Source organism: Etheostoma spectabile, unplaced genomic scaffold, assembly GCF_008692095.1.
Source record: "Etheostoma spectabile isolate EspeVRDwgs_2016 unplaced genomic scaffold, UIUC_Espe_1.0 scaffold00000980, whole genome shotgun sequence".
In the NCBI taxonomy this organism is placed as follows: domain Eukaryota; kingdom Metazoa; phylum Chordata; class Actinopteri; order Perciformes; family Percidae; genus Etheostoma; species Etheostoma spectabile.
In genome coordinates, this window is record NW_022602672.1 from 135,275 (window position 1) to 155,100 (window position 19,826).

The 19,826-nt window shown below is 47.5% G+C and overlaps 8 non-coding genes across 8 annotated transcripts; 6 read left to right on the top strand and 2 right to left on the bottom strand.

The window, feature by feature from the left end:
- Positions 1 to 327: 327 nt before the first annotated feature.
- trnas-aga (transfer RNA serine (anticodon AGA)) lies at positions 328 to 409 on the top strand. The gene has a single exon. It is a non-coding gene; the product is annotated as a tRNA-Ser (tRNA).
- A 2,632-nt stretch (positions 410 to 3,041) lies between these two features.
- Positions 3,042 to 3,115, bottom strand: trnat-agu (transfer RNA threonine (anticodon AGU)). Its single transcript has one exon. It is a non-coding gene; the product is annotated as a tRNA-Thr (tRNA).
- Positions 3,116 to 3,596: 481 nt separating this feature from the next.
- Positions 3,597 to 3,669, top strand: trnat-cgu (transfer RNA threonine (anticodon CGU)). The gene has a single exon. It is a non-coding gene; the product is annotated as a tRNA-Thr (tRNA).
- A 1,342-nt stretch (positions 3,670 to 5,011) lies between these two features.
- On the top strand, positions 5,012 to 5,085 carry trnat-agu (transfer RNA threonine (anticodon AGU)). Its single transcript has one exon. It is a non-coding gene; the product is annotated as a tRNA-Thr (tRNA).
- A 748-nt stretch (positions 5,086 to 5,833) lies between these two features.
- trnas-uga (transfer RNA serine (anticodon UGA)) lies at positions 5,834 to 5,915 on the top strand. The gene has a single exon. It is a non-coding gene; the product is annotated as a tRNA-Ser (tRNA).
- A 2,456-nt stretch (positions 5,916 to 8,371) lies between these two features.
- trnae-uuc (transfer RNA glutamic acid (anticodon UUC)) lies at positions 8,372 to 8,443 on the top strand. Its single transcript has one exon. It is a non-coding gene; the product is annotated as a tRNA-Glu (tRNA).
- A 7,243-nt stretch (positions 8,444 to 15,686) lies between these two features.
- LOC116674733 (U5 spliceosomal RNA) lies at positions 15,687 to 15,801 on the top strand. Its single transcript, XR_004328208.1, has one exon. It is a non-coding gene; the product is annotated as a U5 spliceosomal RNA (small nuclear RNA).
- A 3,216-nt stretch (positions 15,802 to 19,017) lies between these two features.
- Positions 19,018 to 19,089, bottom strand: trnav-uac (transfer RNA valine (anticodon UAC)). The gene has a single exon. It is a non-coding gene; the product is annotated as a tRNA-Val (tRNA).
- Positions 19,090 to 19,826: the final 737 nt, after the last annotated feature.

The window sequence follows — 19,826 nt, forward strand, 5'->3', positions numbered from 1 at the left end:
CTCAAATGGAGACACTGATGATTATTGGGTTCATAAGCGCTTCTCTTTGGGGTTGTCCTGTAGTGAGTTCATCATCAGACATAGCTCTGAACAATGCAGAAACAAGTAGGAAGTAAGCAGAAAGGTTATTTGCCCAACCGGATTTGATAAAACATTAGATCTCTGTTACAAAATAGCTCTTGTACAAATAAGGGAGCATATCAATCAATCAAACTTCATCCACAACTATCCACAGACTATGATTTGCACTTTGTCCATGTCTGGTATTACTAACCAATTGAAATGTTTATGAACATTCATGCAAACAGGTATAGGGCTGTGCTTCATGTTGTCGTGGCCGAGTGGTTAAGGCGATGGACTAGAAATCCATTGGGGTCTCCCCGCGCAGGTTCAAATCCTGCCTACAACAAGAGGCATTCTTTAAGAGCGGTAGAAAACCAATAACATATGACATTACACCAAATTGCAGATGTACCTTCATGAATAATATTGTGTTATCTCATAACTACTGGAAGCCTCCAGCAATGTCTGTGTTACAAGATTTGCAGTAAATGTTGTATTGTCCAGCAGAAAGGCAACAGATATGTTACTTTTGACTATGTATTATATCATGGCAGTGCAAGCATTTAGCCCAGGTTTGATTTCCAGCCACTGCCGTTGCATTTACAGGTTTTACTTTACTTTAAACGTACATGTTTCTATTTACAGTATTTATTAACTGTAGTGTAATGTATTTATTGTGTTATGCTCCAGTTTTAATGGGTGTTACAGCAGGTATGAGCACTGTAGTTTCTATTTTTATGGAAGAAATTAACTTAACAAACTATTAAGTTAATTCTTCGGCCAGCGGAGACATTTCACTTCAGACACTAGCAGCATCAGATGCTATGTTAAACATCAACAGACTGCTGGTACAAAGCATAGGAATTAGCAGAGGATGGTTTCGATCCATCGACCTTGGGTTATGGGCCCAGCACGCTTCCGCTGCGCCAAAGCTGGGGAACAATAGTCTGTAAGGGGGGGGGGAGAAGAGGAAAAAGGGGGGAGGGAGGAAGAAGGAAAAAGAGGAAAAGGAAGAGGAAAAAAGGAGGAAAAAAGGAGAAATGAGAGAAAAGATGAGAAAGATGCTAAATTACCCACAAAGTGTAAGAGTTGTATAGTTTCTATGAAGTCAGATTTTAATTTAATTGCTGAAATTGGAATGTTTCTGGGAAATAAGGGAAGTTTAACGTAGATTCAAAGGTCACAGGTTCGATCCCCACCTAGCACCAGATCTTAGGTTCGATCCCCACCTAGTGCCAGAAGATCCAGTTACACTGTCCACAACTTATTGTTCTACTAAACAAAGTTTTGGAGGAATAAGATATTAGTAAGGTTGGGAAACAATTTAAACAAATAATTATAACGTTTAGATTGACTTTTGAACAATATATCTGATTTTAGTACTGCATACATTTAGTAATCGTGCTATATTTGGTCAATATTAAAGTTAGTCTTTATAATAAGTATTGTTTAGCATTAAATAATTTTCTTTTTCTTTAAACAATGTATGACAGGTAAAACCAAGCATTTTTAGTTCTCTTTTCTCTAAAAGCTAGTATGTCTTACAGTAATCAATGCAGGGAAGTAGGATGTATAAAGGCAAGTCATATGCTCAGCAGTGTGTACACTATCATTTGGAATAATATTGAAATGAAGCCAATTAATATATACATGCCAACTTTATTACATTATTGATCTCAACAAAACAATATGTCTTTAGGTAACAAATAATATTGTTTAGCACAAGAAATTACTGACTATACAAAGGTTTTTACACCAGGGAGGAAATAAGAGAATCAACAAACTACTTCTGTACAAAGAGTAAAACACATAACATATAAATCACAATACATCATAGTATTGTATGCATAGTACAATCTAACTATTTATATTTTCTACCGCAATGAGTCTTCTTCTCTTGCGATTGCCATTGAAGCAGAAAATGTGTTTTGATTGGTAGGAAATGGAGATGGGCGTTGCCAAGAGGAGGCGCTTTTTGATGGCAAGAATGGATATGAAGTCTCTCGTGATTGGCAGAAAATGGAAGGGAGCTTTGGGTTTGATTGGTAAGAAAAGGAGATGAGAAAGTGGACAAATACGTTCTGGGTAGCGCCACTCTGCTCTGGATTCTCTACCCAGGTCTGTGATTCACATTTTGATGGAAGGTGGCAACCAAGGTTCCAGCCGCTCTCGGGTTGTAAAGTTAAACATTTAGTAGACCTTGCAAGTATCTTTTATGTGAGCTTCCTGATTACTCACACATTGATTATTCACATGTAACACTTGTGTTTTAAAAAAAGGGCATTGTGGGTACAGATATAAACATCAGTAAGGAGTCTACCAACTTGCCTCGTATCATTTTAGTTTGGACACCCAGTGAGGCTTACTGCGATGGTTTGGACTGGGTCGACTAGGGTTTTCGGCTGCTCTTGTAATTGTCAGCCCAAACATATGGGCGTTCATGGAGACATGGAAGAAAGTCACTAGGGTGGCAATTTGCTTGACAATGATGACAAGCTTGACAAGATGTTAATGACATCTTATTGACCTTGTACCCCAATGTGCAATACAGGCTAAATCCCATGGTGGGAATCAAGATCCACCAATGTTTCTGTCCACAATGTCCACCTGAATCCAGAAATGTCCCTGCCAGATGGGAAATAGACTGACATTTGGGTCAACATTGTCTTCATGGTCTGAACGTGTCAAATATTGCCGGCCAACGCCCACATTGAGTCCAGGTTGGTTCCTGATCCATGCTATGACCCCAGGTTTCAAAGCTAATAGACCATTCAACAAGCAGTTCTAATGCACTATACTGGCCCATTCAGGATGAGCACTGCATACTCTGACTGCAGCACCAAGAGTTCATATTTTAGTGATACCTAACTTTTATGGTGATTGCGAGACAGAATGCAAAGTGATCTGTTTAATGGGTAGCATGGGGATTGGGCAGACATGATGATGAGATGCAAACTGAGGTAATCTCTGCAACAACAAGGTGCTGCTGGGATTTGAACCCAGGATCTCCTGTTTACTAGACAGGCACTTTAACCAACTAAGCCACAGCACCTTCACAAGTAGCAATTCTGTTAAGTCTGTATTTGTCTTTTATCTTGTATAACCTAAACAAACAGTATGCTGACTGGCAGTATTGGGAGTAACGGCTTAGCTCGCCTAGGCTTGGCGGATCAATCCTGTCCAGTAGCAAGTCTGCAGAAGAGGTATTAGTACCTGGCAGGTCTCTCCCTTCAGTAGTTTGAGAACGCCAGCCCACTCCTTCTCATTGGTGCTGATGGGGGCCTCCGTAGAGAGCTGGTCCTGGCACGTCCAGCTGGGAGGAGGCCTCGGGGAAGACCCAGGACTATGTGGAGAGAGTACATCTCCAACTTGCCCTGGGAACGCCTCGGGATCCCCCAGTCGGAGCTGGTTCATGTGGCTCGACAAAGGGCAGTTTGGGGTCCCCTGCTGGAGCTGCTGGACAAGATGGATGGATGGAGGGAACCCTTTTCACTAGCTCATTGTATTCTTGCAAGACGGGCTTAGCTGCAGGAGGCGCTGTAGCTTAGTGGTTAAAGCGCCTGTCTCGTAAACAGGAGATCCTGGGTCCAAATCCCAGCAGTGCCTGGTTATCACTTAATGAAGTGTTACCACATGGTTGACGATACTTAACATGTGCAATCCAGTTATTGCCTGATTATTTAGATCACTAAAGTGACATGTGATGTTGTTTTGTACCATAACATTACATGTGTCCATGTAAAGCGAATAAAAGCCTTTTGTTGGAGGTGTTTTTGCAAATTTAGTGTGAAGATTATAACGTTTTTATTATCATGAATTCCTTCAGTCTTACCTTGGAAGCTTAGGGCTCCTGCACACTGCCTGCGTGGCGTGACCGTGTCAGCTGAGGTTAGAATGCCTACCGTATTGGTCAATACTGTTAACATGAGAGAAATAAAACCAGACACGCCACATGGCAAACGCTATGTTGACTGTTGAGGAGGACTAAATTAGGACTGTGTTTCAAGCTTTCCATGGCTTTCCATGAGAAATGGCACGATAACAGCTGTTTTCAGCGTTGATGGAACATGGCCTGACCGGAGGGAGTGGTTAATGACCTTTGTGATGAGGGGACTTATGGCATGGAGGTTGGATTTTACCAGGGCTTTGGGGAAAGGGTATCTCATCTCTCAAGGTCCTTGCATAGGACTTCTGTTGTTCTCGGTAGGCCTGCCTATGAACAGTGATTCCTGAGGCGTCGCTCAAGGACATGTCCAGCTGTTTTCATTTGCCGGAGTTCGTAGGGGTCCCCTGCTGTAGCTGCTGGATGAAGATGGATGGATGGAAGCAACCCTGTTCATTAGCTCATTGTATTCTTGCAAGACAGGCTTCTCTGTAGAAGGTGCTGTAGCTTAATGGTTAAAGCACCTCTCATGTAAACAGGAGATCCTGGGTCCAAATCCTAGCAGTGCCTCGTTCTCACTTAATGAAGTGTATGCATATGATTTGTGATTCTTAACAGGCGTAACAAAGTTGCCTGATTTTCCAGAGCAAAAAAGTGACATGTGATGTTGTCTTATAACATTATATGTGGCTGAAAACAGTCTATACCAGTGTAGTGGAATGCTGGCTTTAATAGGTGCAGGTGGGCTGCACGCTGTTAGGTCAGCCATTTTGGGAATTATTGGTTTAGACTTCCACCGATGACACTCATCAAGTGTGCAGGTGATGACGGATGGCCTCGCGCTCTCTTACCCATCTCACTCCAGACACCCATCTCACCCTGTACACAAACTATTCCAGCTTCTCCCCTCTGGTAGGCGCTACAGAGCACTTTACGCCAAAACCAACAGAGTCAGGACCAATTTCTTACCACAAGCCATCACTCTGATGAAATATTTGCACCGCTCTTCTATGGCTTCTGAATGAGAGTAAGTTTATTGTTTTGTTAGTGAGTAGTACTCAAGGGGGTGCTGTGGCTTAGCTGGTTAAAGTGCCTGTCTAGTAAACAGGAGATCCAGGGTTCAAATCCCTGCTGCACCTTGTTGCTGCAGTCATTATCTCTGTTTGCATCCCATCATCATGTCTACCAAATCCCCATGCTACTCATTAAGCCCTGGTAGCAAATGAAAAAGGCATGTTACATTTACACAGAAACACTACATCACCACAGACTCAAGATGATACATGAAAAGCTCATCAGGTTTTGCGGTTCTGTTTATAGAAACTACATCCTGTTATATCGCGTGATCATACATGAATTTACGAGATCCTGTCGGTCCATGTGACTTCAGTGGCCCGTCAGGTGGGTGTTGACGGACTGCGGATCACGGAGCAGACACAAAGCGGAGTTGATCCACAGTTGGTGGGAGTCAGGGGTAAGGCCTCCTGCACACTGCCTGTGTGGTGTGAGCATGGTATTTCTGGTGCGTGGCATTTTCTTGGTCTTTGCACACCAAAATATTTTCTGACACGGCGCTGTTGCTGCTAGCCTTGTCTGTACACATGTATGTTTCTCATTGACATGTGATTCAATAACTTGTTAATTGTTAATCTGGACTGGAAATGAATCGGATGATCTAAAGGGTTGTGGATTAACTACCCACATTACACCTGAAATACCCTCGAGATTTGAATGATCCTTTGGAACTGAAGTGCTTGGGAATCCCCATCAGTCATTCAGATTTGCCCAAGGTACTTGTGAGATAGGCTCTATCTTTTTCTGATTGGTCTGAATGGAGTCTGTCAGGCATCAGGGGTTCTCCGCTGTAAAAACAGAATGTATTTTACAGCTGTGATGGCTGAGTGGTTAAGGCGTTGGACTTGAAATCCAATGGGGTCTCCCTGCGCAGGTTCAAACCCTGCTCACAGCGATTTCTAACTACAGAATAATTAAGATAGTGGATTTTATGCAATTATATAGTGTTTGTCTCAAGGCAGGACTATGGCTACTTAATTACCATATTGTTCCTCCTCTCTGGTTGACAAAGAGGTCTGTCAAACTCCTACAGCTCGGTGACAGTCGAGCAGGGCGACAGCAGGAAGTCTTCAACAGGAGGAGCAGGAGGTGACAGGGAGCGTTTTAAGAGCTCATCTATCTGATCTTTCAGATCATGGATGACCTGTGCCATGAGGTGCATGGATGCCCTCATTCTGTTTATGGATGCCCTCATGCCTAAGGGAAAAAAAAGTGTTTGTTTAGTATTCAGTTATCACACACACACAAACTCACGCATGTGAACAACTTGAGTCTTCTTACCTCTCATTTCCATCTTCCTGTCTGAGCCACCTCCCTCTGTGGAATGACTCACCTCCCTGCTGCTGTCCCCCTTAGAGCTGCTGGCATAATTTACAGCAAGTTCTGGCTCCTCTTCACACTCCTCAGGCATTTGCTTCAGTGGGTGTTGATGAGGTGGTGGTGGGGTTGGTGGTGGTGGTTGTTGTTGTTGTTGTTGAAGAAGAGCCCGGTCCAGTAGTAGCATCTCTCGTTGTGCCCTCTTCCAGCGCTTTGTGTAATCTTGCCTATCTTTCCTTTTCATCGTGGACAGTTGTTATGCAACAAATGTGTTTTTGCTGAAATCAAAAAATGTGCAGTGTTAACAACGCACGTGGCAGGATTTCTAATTGTAGTTTTTAATGGGAAGACAGCAAAATAAATTAAATTTAGTAACAGGTCTTATTTCTAAAAAAGAAAAAACGCAAGCAGGTTGACATGACACAAAACAAAGAATGCATGGACAGAATGTAACACTGGTTGTGGTGATTAGCTGGATGTAGGTTCAATCTGAAACATTGACCATTTAATCTCAGTCAATATTTTTGGCTGTAACGATAACTAAAGTTATCAGAGCATTACAATAATTGTGTCAAACTCGCTATTTTTTTATCATGGAGCTGTATCACTTACTTTTTCGTGAGAAGCGTTGTTGGTCGTTGGTCGCTGGTCACTGGTGTTGCCGTTGGTTGTTTTTCCAAGACAGTAAACGCTGTACTGGGCTCTTCTGTACTTATTCAATTCAATTCAATTCAATTCAATTCAATTTTATTTATAGTATCAATTCATAACAAGAGTTATCTCAAGACACTTTACAGATAGACCACACTCCAGAATTTACAAGGACCCAACAGTTCTAGTAGTTTCCTCCAGAGCAAGCAACAGTGCGACAGTGGCGAGGAAAAACTTCCTTTTAGGCAGAAACCTCGGTCAGACCCAGGCTCTTGGTAGGCGGTGTCTGACGGGCCGGTTGGGGTTAGAATGAAGAGTGGCAATAACAAAAATAGAAAAAATTAGTAGTTTGTAGCAGTTCTTTGTAGTAGTTCATGGCATAGCAGGACGCTGTGCGGCATTACAAGGCACAGCAGGACGTAGCAGGACGTAGCAGGACGTAGCAGGGCACCGCAGTGTAGCAGTTGAACATGGCATCACAGAACGTGTAGCGGGACCATGGCGACAGCTGCTACCCTGATTTTGGAGCCTCTCTGATCCAAGGGAACATACTGGGGAAAAAAGAACAGGACTACAATCATATACAATAAGGACCACTTATCCATTTCTTCCAGCCAATCAGGAACGTCCGTGTTACGTCACACATCTTGACGTCAGGAAACCTGGCCAATCAGCATTTTAGAATGTAATTTCAAACTGAAATGGAGTGTTGCTCTCTCCGGCACATAAGTATCACACAATGCAGTGTGTTCACGGCATTGTCTCAACTGAATAGATATAAATAACCATTGTCAAACGTATCACTTTATAGAGGAGCAATCATGATCACACAATGCTTGTACACGCCATTGGAATGTCTACACATTACAATTCTGAATAGATATGAATACCCATGAGTCAAACGTAAAACTTTATAGAGGCGCAATCGTGGTCACACAATGCTCATACACGGCATTGGAATGTCTACACATTACAATTCTGAATAGATATGAATATCCATTGAGTCAAACGTATCACTATTTGGAATTTTAATGTTCAGACAGAAGCTACATGCAAATGACTGAGTGTAAAATTGCAACGGTTCAGGAATAAGTTAAACATGTTCTGAATGTATTCTAACAGTGATAGCAGACTGCTGAAACACAACTTTATCTCGAGCAAACACTTACCTGAAAACCATGGATATGCTATTAATGGCGCTGGTTTAAATAAACTTTTGGGTGTCCTGTCCTCTATCTTGACGCGGACTACATGGTGTAAGTTTTATCTTTTTTCAAGATAAAACTTACTTAAGAAGCTTCTTCGTTCTCGTTCAAGAGAAGGCCTGTTTCCAGCCAGACTATGAATTCATTCATGAAATCCCTGTTATTACTACATGTTCAGTCCCATATGGTCTAGTGGTTAGGATTCCTGGTTTTCACCCAGGTGGCCTGGGTTCAAGTCCTGGTATGGGAATTGATATTTAGCTGGTGAAAGTCTGCAGAAAGAGCTTTACGATCTCTGATATTGGTCCTTTATTAAATCAAAGCTGTAGTTACGTAAGTACCCTACACTGTTAGACTTTACTTTATATCTACAGTTACTTACCACAAAATGCACAGTAAAATACCATAATTTTCTTTTCTGGTTCGTAACTGTTACATGCATTGCATTGTGGGTAGTAACATTTCATTTACAGTGAGATACTAATTCCCATTTTTCATGGGCTGAATCTCAACTAGCACTGACTCTGCAGAGAGAGCCAATTAGAGCTGATCAGCAACAGCTGTGCTACCTGCATGATGGTTTTTAACCCGGCATGTAGCACAGGAACCAGTTTCTCTTGGTGACTGGAGTGATGGCAGCTGTTTGGGTCTTTGTTGTTTGTGTGCTGACTGTTTGGATTAACAAAGGTTGTTACATTTCTTCTATTTGAAGCTTGTATTCAAATATCTAGTGGACCATAGCAAATGTAAAGAGTAGGGTAAATTACTCAATTAATGAAATTAAATTTAGCTGGAACAAGTTAATGATATGTGGTGTCAAACAGCAGAATTATTGATTAACAGCAGTTGCATTGTCCTTAGGCTTGAGTTTGCCAGTTGGCGGCACAAATGAAAGACATGATGAGCTGCAGAGGAGAATGATTAGAGGTAAGAACGTTCGTGACAGAATCTTTCAAGAGCTACTTACGGACACTAACTGAATTTATTTTGTGCTACAGATGTGTCTCCCAATGATATCTCCATGAAGAGGGCCTTTGCACTTCTCCAGTCAATGGAGTCCAAGTTGATCCTAGCTGCTAAAGGTGAGCAGGTTCTATGAAACCATATTGGGAAAATGGTACAATTGTATTTACCGCTGAGGTTCTTTTGTGGCACAACGTAGTAAATTAAGGTTAAGTTGTCTGGCTTTTGGATTGGGGATTCCAACCCATGTTTAATTTAAGATATATTGACCATGCAATGTTAGTATAAAACTGGCTTCTCAAATTAATCAGACATTTATATAGTCAGTCAGCCAACTTAAGCTAAGGTAGCTCTGTAGAGATCGTGGAATTTCCCAAACAAAGTAAATGCAGCACTTGAACACAACTGCTGTGCTAGCTTAACACAATTCAGATTCTGTAATGATGTAAAAAAACTCCACTGGTCTAATTACCAATTAAATGTTTTGGAGATATCAAGCATTAAAAGGAAGTCTTAATACTTGCTTTACTTTTTAATCAAAAACAAAGAAGCCTTAATGGTAAATTATTTACAGTATTAATGTCAAGGGTAGTTGGGAATTTACGATTTCTACGTATTTTTCAGCACAACTGGAAACCAATGAAGTGGAAGCTGAGGCAGCTATTCAAAAGCTTGCAAATGTTCAATTGCCCCTGAACGGACCCAAACGGCTCAAAACGGCTCAGACGCTGGGCGACCAGGCTGCCAACCAGACGCTGGGCGACCAGGCTGCCAACCAGACGCTGGGCGACCAGGCTGCCAACCAGACGCTGGGCGACCAGGCTGCCAACCAGACGCTGGCGACCAGGCTGCCAACCAGACGCTGGGCGACCAGGCTGCCAACCAGACGCTGGGCGACCAGGCTGCCAACCAGACGCTGGGCGACCAGGCTGCCAACCAGACGCTGGGCGACCAGGCTGCCAACCAGACGCTGGGCGACCAGGCTGCCAACCAGACGCTGGGCGACCAGGCTGCCAACCAGACGCTGGGCGACCAGGCTGCCAACCAGACGCTGGGCGACCAGGCTGCCAACCAGACGCTGGGCGACCAGGCTGCCAACCAGACGCTGGGCGACCAGGCTGCCAACCAGCCTGACGCTGTGGGCGACCAGGCTGCCAACCAGACGCTGGGCGACCAGGCTGCCAACCAGACGCTGGGCGACCAGGCTGCCAACCAGACGCTGGCGACCAGGCTGCCAACCGACGCTGGCGACCAGGCTGCCAACCAGACGCTGGCGACCAGGCTGCCAACCAGACGCTGGGCGACCAGGCTGCCAACCAGACGCTGGGCGACCAGGCTGCCAACCAGACGCTGGGCGACCAGGCTGCCAACCAGACGCTGGGCGACCAGGCTGCCAACCAGACGCTGGGCGACCAGCTGCCAACCAGACGCTGGGCGACCAGGCTGCCACCCAGACGCTGGGCGACCAGGCTGCCAACCAGACGCTGGGCGACCAGGCTGCCAACCAGACGCTGGCGACCAGGCTGCCAACCAGACGCTGGTCGACCAGCTGCCAACCAGACGCTGGGCGACCAGGCTGCCAACCAGACGCGGGCGACCAGGCTGCCAACCAGACGCTGGCGACCAGGCTGCCAACCAGACGCTGGGCGACCAGGCTGCCAACCAGACGCTGGGCGACCAGGCTGCCAACCAGACGCTGGGCGACCAGGCTGCCAACCAGACTGGGCGACCAGGCTGCCAACCAGACGCTGGGCGACCAGGCTGCCACCAGACGCTGGCGACCAGGCTGCCACAGACGACGCTGGGCGACCAGGCTGCCAACCAACGCTGGGCCCCACCCCGACCAGGCTGCCAACCAGACGCTGGCGACGGCTGCCAACCAGACGCTGGCGACCAGGCTGCCACCAGACGCTGGGCGACCAGCTGCCAACCAGACGCTGGGCGACCAGGCTGCCACCAGACGCTGGGCGACCAGGCTGCCACCAGACGCTGGGCGACCAGGCTGCCAACCAGACTCTGGGCGACCAGGCTGCCAACCAGACGCTGGGCGACCAGGCTGCCAACCAGACGCTGGGCGACCAGGCTGCCAACCATACGCTGGCGACCAGCTGCCACCAGACGCTGGGCGACCAGGCTGCCAACCAGACGCTGGGACCAGGCTGCCAACCACGCTGGCGACCAGGCTGCCAACCAGACGCTGGGCGACCAGGCTGCCAACCAGACGCTGGGCGACCAGGCTGCCAACCAGACGCTGGGCGACCAGGCTGCCACCAGACTCTGGGCGACCAGGCTGCCAACCAGACGCTGGGCGACAGGCTGCCAACCAGACGCTGGGCGACCAGGCTGCCAACCAGACGCTGGGCGACCAGGCTGCCACCAGACGCTGGGCACCCAGGCTGCCAACCAACGCTGGGCGACCAGGCTGCCAACCAGACGCTGCGCCCAGGCTGCCAACCAGACGCTGGCGACCAGGCTGCCAACCAGACGCTGGGCGACCAGGCTGCCAACCAGACGCTGGGCGACCAGGCTGCCAACCAGACGCTGGGCGACCAGGCTGCCAACCAGACGCTGGGCGCCAGCTGCAACCAGACGCTGGGCGACCAGGCTGCCAACCAGACGCTGGGCGACCAGGCTGCCAACCAGACGCTGGGCGACCAGGCTGCCAACCGACGCTGGGCGACCAGGCTGCCAACCAGACGCTGGGCGACCAGGCTGCCAACCAGACGCTGGGCGACAGGCTGCCAACCAGACGCTGGGCGACCAGCTGCCAACCAGACGCTGGGCGACCAGGCTGCCAACCAGCGCTGGGCGACCAGGCTGCCAACCAGACGCTGGGCGACCAGGCTGCCAACCAGAGCTGGGCGACCAGGCTGCCACCAGACGCTGGGCGACCAGGCTGCCAACCAGACGCTGGGCGACCAGGCTGCCAACCAGACGCTGGGCGACCAGCTGCCACCAGACGCTGGCGCCCAGGCTGCCACCAGACGCTGGCGACCAGGCTGCCAACCAGACGCTGGGCGACCAGCTGCCAACCAGACGCTGGGCGACCAGGCTGCCAACCAGACGCTGGGCGACCAGGCTGCCAACCAGACGCTGGGCGACCAGGCTGCCAACCAGACGCTGGGCGACCAGGCTGCCAACCAGACGCTGGGCGACCAGGCTGCCAACCAGACGCTGGGCGACCAGGCTGCCAACCAGACGCTGGGCGACCAGGCTGCCAACCAGACGCTGGGCGACCAGGCTGCCACCAGACCTGTGCGACCAGGCTGCCAACCAGACGCTGGGCGACCAGGCTGCCAACCAGACGCTGGGCGACCAGGCTGCCAACCAGACGCTGGGCGACCAGGCTGCCAACCAGACGCTGGGCGACCAGGCTGCCAACCAGACGCTGGGCGACCAGGCTGCCAACCAGACGCTGGGCGACCAGCTGCCAACCAGACGCTGGGCGACCAGGCTGCCAACCAGACGCTGGGCGACCAGGCTGCCAACCAGACGCTGGCGACCAGGCTGCCAACCAGACGCTGGGCGACCAGGCTGCCAACCAGACGCTGGGCGACCAAGCTGCCAACCAGACGCTGGGCGACCAGGCTGCCAACCAGACGCTGGGCGACCAGGCTGCCAACCACGCTGGGCGACCAGGCTGCCAACCAGACGCTGGGCGACCAGGCTGCCAACCAGACGCTGGGCGACCAGGCTGCCAACAACGCTGGCGACCAGGCTGCCAACCAGACGCTGGGCGACCAGGCTGCCAACCAACGCTGGGCGACCAGGCTGCCAACCAGACGCTGGGCGACCAGGCTGCCAACCAGACGCTGGGCGACCAGGCTGCCAACCAGACGCTGGGCGACCAGGCTGCCAACCAGACGCTGGGCGACCAGGCTGCCAACCAGACGCTGGGCGACCAGGCTGCCACCAGACGCTGGGCGACCAGCTGCCACCAGACGCTGGGACCAGGCTGCCAACCAGACGCTGGGCGACCAGGCTGCCAACCAGACTCTGGGCGACCAGGCTGCCAACCAGACGCTGGGCGACCAGGCTGCCAACCAGACGCTGGGCGACCAGGCTGCCAACCAGACGCTGGGCGACCAGGCTGCCAACAGACGCTGGGCGACCAGGCTGCCAACCAGACGCTGGGCTACCATGCTGCCAACCAGACGCTGGGCGACCATTCTGCCAACCAGAACGCTGGGCGCCCAGGCTGCCAACAGACGCTGGGCGACCAGGCTGCCAACCAGACGCTGCGACCAGGCTGCCACCAGACGCTGGGCGACCAGGCTGCCAACCAGACGCTGGGCGACCAGGCTGCCAACCAGACGCTGGGCGACCAGGCTGCCAACCAGACGCTGGGCGACCAGGCTGCCAACCAGACGCTGGGCGACCGGCTGCCAACCAGACGCTGGGCGACCAGCTGCCAACCAGACGCTGGGCGACCAGGCTGCCAACCAGACGCTGGGCGACCAGGCTGCCAACCAGACGCTGGGCGACCAGCTGCCAACCAGACGCTGGGCGACCAGGCTGCCAACCAGACGCTGGGCGACCAGGCTGCCAACCAGACGCTGGGCGACCAGGCTGCCAACCAACGCTGGCGACCAGGCTGCCAACCAGACGCTGGGCGACCAGGCTGCCAACCAGACGCTGGCGACCAGCTGCCAACCAGACGCTGGCGACCAGGCAGGCTGCCAACCAGACGCTGGGCGACCAGGCTGCCAACCAGACGCTGGGCGACCAGCTGCCAACCAGACGCTGGGCGACCAGGCTGCCAACCCTACGCTGGGCGACCAGGCCGCCAACCAGACGCTGGGCGACCAGCCGCCAACCTGACTGGGCGACCAGGCCGCCAACCAGACGCTGGGCGACCAGGCCGCCAACCTGACGCTGGGCGACCAGGCCGCCAACCTACGCTGGGCGACCAGGCCGCCAACCTGACGCTGGGCGACCAGGCCGCCAACCTGACGCGCCTTTGACATGTTTCTGCATGTACCTACTTATATCTGTGGTGATATTAAACTGAACTGATTTTACCATACTTCTCTGATAATTGTAAGCAATGAATGATTTAATCTGCCAGGAAGCACAACTGTTTTTCTTTTGCCATTTCTTTATGCATGCCTCCAAACTAAACAATGGCACAAAAGGTCACTTCGGGATCAACACTTAAAATTTTACATGTTAAGTTTCTTTATCAGAAATTAGTTCTATTAACAAAAAACATGGGTTTAAAATTTTATGATATTTATGAATTTTAGGGTTTTAATACATAGTGTTTAGTTTTCCTAGGTCAATTTTTGACCTGTTGGTCCAATGGAGCACTACTGTGCTTTACAGCAGATGAGCACATGTGAAGACCCACTAAAAACCTGCACACATACACGGCCCCCACAAACACATCGTACAACCTATATACAGAATGAGTTTTGCAACAATGAATGCAACACATGCAGTTGCAATTATGAAGTAAAATGTAATGATTAGAGTTTCATACTTATATAACTTTCTTTTCTGGACTATCACAGAATGCAGTGCGATCAGTTGAGGAGTTGCATTCAGAGTACAGGTTATCAGATAGCACAACCAGGACTTAAATGTATATTTATTGAATTACACTCAGGTTTTTAGGGTGTACAGCAAGTAGAACTGTAGTTTCGATTTTATAGACGAAATAAACTTGACATGTCATTAAGTAGACATTTCACTTGATAAACGTGAACACACTAATACTGCTCCAAAGCATACCAATTAGCAGAGGATGGTTTTGATCCATCGACCGCTGGGTTATGGGCCCAGCACTCTCGCTGCGCCACTCTGCTCTGCTGTTTAAGCTCAGGGGCTGGATAATCTGGGAGTGACATTTCGAGGAAAGGTTTGGGAACCGGTGGCAACCATCAACCAACGCAACATTTGATAGACCTTGACACTATTTTTTATGTGATATCCTGATTTCTCTGTCCTTAAATTGGTGCTTTCTGCTGTCAAATTCTGTTTTTGTGTCAAAACGGGTCTGTTTCTTTTTTTTAAGTACATACTTGCCTACATTTTGAATTGCATGCAGGTATACATGCATACAGTGGTATGCATTCGTTTAGGACCCATGCTGAAGTTGACTAAAAGAGGAATTAAAAAAAATCATCTTTTGGAAAATGATCTTAATGCCTTGATTTTAAAAAAGTAAATCTGAATCTAAAGCTGTTTCAACCATGGCATGACAATCTGTGAATCACACTGTGAGGGATGGTAAGGGAACATGTGGCAGCCAAGGTTCCAACAGCTTACGGGTTGTAAAGTTAACATTTGGTAGACTTTACAACTATCTTTTATGTGAGCTTCCTGATTTCTCACACTTGATTATTCACATGTAACACTTGTGATTGGCTGGTGTTTTAAAAAGGCATTGTGAGTACAGATATAAACATCAGTAAGGAGTCTACCAAGTTGCCTCTTATCATTTTAGTTTGGACACCCAGTGAGGCTTACCCCGAGGGTTTGGACTGGGTCGACTAGGTTTTCTGCTGCTCTCGATCAGACCGCTGTACTCACTCTGATTTCTCTTCAGAACACACGTCTTTCGCCTTTTACTAAAGACTTCCTTGAAGGGAACCCCCCGATGAGATGAACTCTTTTTGGGTGGGCTTTGCTGTTTGGCCGAGCCTTTGGTACTTGTGAAAATTAAGCAGCTCCCATCGCGTCCTGCAGGTGTTTCTGGCTCTGGGAGCTGTGGAATCTGGATCTGTGGTTGGAGACAACTGCTGCCTCCATGTTCCTGATTCTTGTGAAGTGAATGCAAAATCTCTGAATGCCTAGAGGAGTCCCTTTAAATTTGGCATACATAACCACTTGGAGTCGCGGATGAACTGATTTCGGTTTTGGAAGTCAAAGGTCAAGGTGTACATGGTTAATGTAAAGCCCCAGGGCCTAATGGATAAGGCACTGGCCTCCTAAGCTAGGGATTGTGGTTTCAAGTCCCATCAGGGGTGATTTTCAGCAGAGTGGTGCAGCGGAAGCGTACTGGCGTACTAGCTTGGAAAAGGCTTTAGCTTATGACAAGGTAAACTAATTGCATCATTGTGCTACTCATTAGTGTGCTCACTTTAGTTATGGATTGAAGCACATCCTTAGAGCTAATGGCCCTCATTTATCAACCTAATGTAGGAACCAGCACCGATATGAGCGCAGAAATCCTCTTACGACAGGCTTCACGTGAGATTCATGAAACGTTCGTATGACACCAATCAAAGCATACGAATGATCGTACATTGATAAAGGCAGCGGCTGGAAACGATTGTAATTAAAATATCACGCAAAAATAATTTCACTGGAGTTAGTTATTATTTTTGCGTCATCAATTGGATGGGAAAATACACAGACTTCTCACCAAATCACACTTGAATTCATATCTTGGTACTCGGTCAGAATCTTATTAACCTGGAGTCCCAGTCTCTGTCAATATAAATAAGTTATATGTTTTAGGCCTATTGGCAGACAGCCATTTAAAATATAGGCAATGGCACATAAAGAATAAAGAACAAAGAGTCTTTTTTCCATGTCCATGTAGTTTCTCAGCGTGCTCTGTCTGGTCCAGGTAGCTTTGTCATTCATAAGGCTACTTTTACTTTTGTACTTTAAGTCAATTTCTAAGCCTGTACTTTGTTACTTTTACTTGAGTAAAGAAGTTAAATCAATACTTCTACTTTTATTTTAGTTTTAGTATTTGTTAACACAATTATCTGTACTTCTACTTGAGTATGGGCAGTGAGTACTTTTGCCATCTCTGACGGTCATTGGTATGCAGGTCACTTGATGTAATACAAGCAAATACATAAGGCCCCCCCAACAGTTTTGTGATACGTGGCGTGTAACTGTATGTCAATGATGAAACTTGTTGCTGTGACCAAGAAACCACCAGCAAAATGACTGATACATCATCAGTTCCGAAATTTGTTGGATGCCAAATACTTGAATTCAAAGTCAGAATCCAATTGACATGTAAGAACAATACAATGCACGTCCAGCTTCTACATTTCCGCATGAGTCAGCTTCCCCAATTTTTGAGTAACAGGAAAATAGCCTGATAAGCAGACATGTGCAGCTCAACCTCAAAAAGTCATAAAGCAAATGCTTGTGGCTTAAAGATCGAGTTCCCGCTCATAAAACATCAGACAGGAGCAGTCTCTGTGGCGCAATAGGTCAGCGCAGTCGGCTGTTAACTGAAAGGATGGTGGTTCAAGTCCACCCAGGGACGTTTGTTGCTTAAATAACCTGGAGTGAGCTAACTCCGGGATTTATCCTTCTGCAGGAGACCATAGAGCAGCCCAAAGACAACCCAAGTGCCCTTACCTCAATTAGAAGGTACAGTTCTGCAGACCATGTACATATTAATCTTTATGGTCATCAAAGATGGGAAGTAATGAAGTACAAATACTCAGTTATCAGGAGTGATTGTGAGTCCATGTCAGAGAATAGCGCGGACACACGCCTCACACCGCGAGCGGGCACGCACGCCACACAGAGACAAAAGTGAGAGAAAAGAATAAGAGACAAGCTGTCTGGAGGATAATCAGCTGAGATTGTGTGCATCCTTGAGAACTGTAAGTCATAGAACAGATGTTGCCAGTTCATTTAAGACTGTTGTTGTATTGAGTTTTGTGAGTTTGGAGAGAGGGCATGTGATGAAAGTGAGGGCTCTGACACAGAGAGGGATATTCCTGAGGGTGAGGAGGATGAAGAAGGGGTGAAGAGCATGAAGAAAGTGAGGAGAAGAAAACATAAATGGGACAGAGAGAGGAACAGCCAGAGGGACAGCAAGTGGATCCATGTGGATCAAGTACTGCACCATCAGGTTTGTGATGAAGAAGGTTCTTACTATTTTCAAAGCAGTGCAATTACGATTTCATTGTAGGTCTGCTGTGTGTCCTTAAAATGGTGCTTTCTGCTGGAAAAAATTTTTTTTGGTGTCAATACAACTCTGTTTCTTTTTTTAAGTACATACTTGGCCTACATTTTGAAATGCATGCAGGTATACATGCATACAGTGGTATGCATGCGTTCAGGAACCCATGCTGAAGTTGACTAAAAAGAGGAATTAAAAATCATCTTTAGAAATTGAGCTTAATGCCTTAATTTAATAAAAAGGAGAAATCCAACCTTTAAGGACAGTAGCATCATTACCCAGTGATGGTAGTATAGTGGTGAACATAGCTGCCTTCCAAGCAATTGACCTGGGTTTGGTTCCCAGCCATCACAGCAGTTTTAGTTGTGTGGTTAGGTGCTTTATTTGTCTAGAAGTAACCAGAAAGGTTACTCACCCAACCCGCTTTCATAAAACATTAGAGCTCTGTTATGGTACAATTAAGGGAGCATATTAATCAATCAAGCTCCCTCCACGAGGATCCACAGAGACAGGCAGTGCACTACGATTTGCACTTTGCCCGTGTCTGGTAATGACTACTAACCAATGAATTTAGGCTCCAGTCTCTCTGGAGGCGTGGGTTCAAATCCCACCACTGCCATTTGCATGAATTACATAGCTGGAAGGTAACCAACGCGATGTCTTACAGCTGTGTCATTTGGCTGAAGGGTTAGTGAGGTAGCTACAATTATCCATCAATCACCTTGCTGAGATTGTTCCTTGTTAACCTGAGGATCAACGATGGTGAAACCTTCCTTTCCAGCACTTTGTAGTAGAAATTAACAAATAATTGTGATAATCATCCATATTGATCAAACTAATCATGATCATCATCTTGGCCATAATCGTGCAGCCCAAAGAGATCTAGGGTTTTATCAAACCAGGTTGTGCAAGTAACCTTTCTGCTGACTTCTTGTAAAAAAAAAAAAAAGCAAGTAACATCACTCAAAGAAAACTGCTGCAATGGCTGGGAATCAAACCCAGGTCAACTGCTTGTAAGGCAGCTATGCTCACCACTATACCACCATCGCTGGGCAATACAATGTTCACTTCAAATCTGGTAATACATCTGGGTATTAAGACCCAAGAAAGAATTAAGAAATGCACTCTAATTATCACATTAACAAGAATGGGAAGTGCATGTGTGCTGGCTGCTGTCTGCTAGCTCCCTTCGATAGCTCAGTTGGTAGAGCGGAGGACTGTAGAGGCATAAGGCTGAAAGCCTTAGGTCACTGGTTCAAATCTGGCTCGAAGGAAAAGTTTTTTTTCCAGAGTTTCCCTTCAGGGATCAATAAAGTATTTCTGATTCTGATGTAAAGATGGACAAACGACCCAAAAGCATAATACTTCTTGCCGAGACATAACAGGAAACAAAAAAAAGAGGTGGGGTAGATATGAGCGCAGAAATCCTTTTACGACAGGCTTTACGTGATATTCATAAAACGTTCGTATCAAGCCAATCAGAGCGTAAGAATGATCGTACATTGATAAATGCAGCGGCTGGAAAGCAACTTGATTTTGCCACTAAGAAGTGATAGTAGTATTGTGATGAATTTGCCTTGCTGAATTTGCCTTATTACTAAACCGATTGGAAAACTGGGTAGGACTTTCTGGCTCAGTACTAAACTGGTTTGAAACCTACTTACAGAATACGGATTACTTTGTGACAATAGGTAATTATACATCCGAGCATACAAATATGACGTGTGGAGTTCCCCAAGGCTCTATTCTGGGGCCTCTTCTGTTTAACATCTACATGCTCCCACTG